The following is an 851-nucleotide window of genomic DNA, read 5'->3' as shown; positions in this document are numbered from 1 at the left end:
TATACTCTCTAAAACTCACTTTTAGCCCTCTAAAATGCATAGGCAATATGCATTTTACAACTTCCTTTCCTGTACTTTGAGCTCATCAACTGTAATATAACTCATGACTGGGTTGATATGTTGTCTTGGATAGTTTTTCTTTTGATATATAGAAAAGCTAACTGCTTTTCAAAACCAATGCAATACTACTGCTTTCAACTTATAATAATTTATTATTTGAGGAAAATACTCAAATAGTAAATTCTCTACAGAAAAAAACTGTTTTAGAGTTAGAGACCATAATTTTCACAGACGTCTACATTTAAGAGCACTCACTGAGAATACAGCAGTATGAAGTGGAAAGCCCAGTGGGAATGGACTACGGATGTAAGATCTGGCTCTACAATTGACAGTATAATTTCTAAACCTATATTCATTTTTCTAAAAGAAGGTAGGCAATCTTGGAATTCAGGCAAAACAAGACCATCTCTGGACATTTTTACCTAAAGACCACAAGGAGGCTACAGCTATCATGTAATCACATACACAGGTAGATTCCCCCGTGAAAGGGTAACAGCCTCTCCGTGAATGCTGAGTGAATGAACAAAGAGACAGCACAGCTCAAATCCTTATCAGCTTCTAGATATGTATGTTAAGATTCATGATCATATTTTCTTTTCCTCGTTTTGATATGCCTGAGTATCTTCAGAATGGCAATTTTTTAGGCAGCTGCTAAATAATAATAATCTGGAGAAAATCTGGCTAATTGCCATTGTTTGCATTGACCACCATAAAAATCTCTTACTTTATTTCTCTGTAAGTACATTAAAAATTATTTTTCTAAATGCAAATTGCACCAACTTCAAATTTAC

The 851-nt window shown here is 34.2% G+C and overlaps 1 protein-coding gene across 1 annotated transcript in view; it reads right to left on the bottom strand.

Annotated features, from left to right (window-relative positions):
- The window catches only part of LRRC40 (leucine rich repeat containing 40), a 27,874-nt gene that overhangs the window by 17,879 nt on the left and 9,144 nt on the right, over positions 1 to 851 (bottom strand). The window lies entirely within an intron of this gene.

This window comes from Otolemur garnettii, unplaced genomic scaffold (assembly GCF_000181295.1).
Source record: "Otolemur garnettii isolate 467f Iridium unplaced genomic scaffold, OtoGar3 scaffold00010, whole genome shotgun sequence".
Taxonomy (NCBI): Eukaryota; Metazoa; Chordata; class Mammalia; order Primates; family Galagidae; genus Otolemur; species Otolemur garnettii.
The sequence above is the reverse complement of the archived record's forward strand: the minus strand, read 5'-3'. Positions and strand labels throughout refer to the sequence as shown.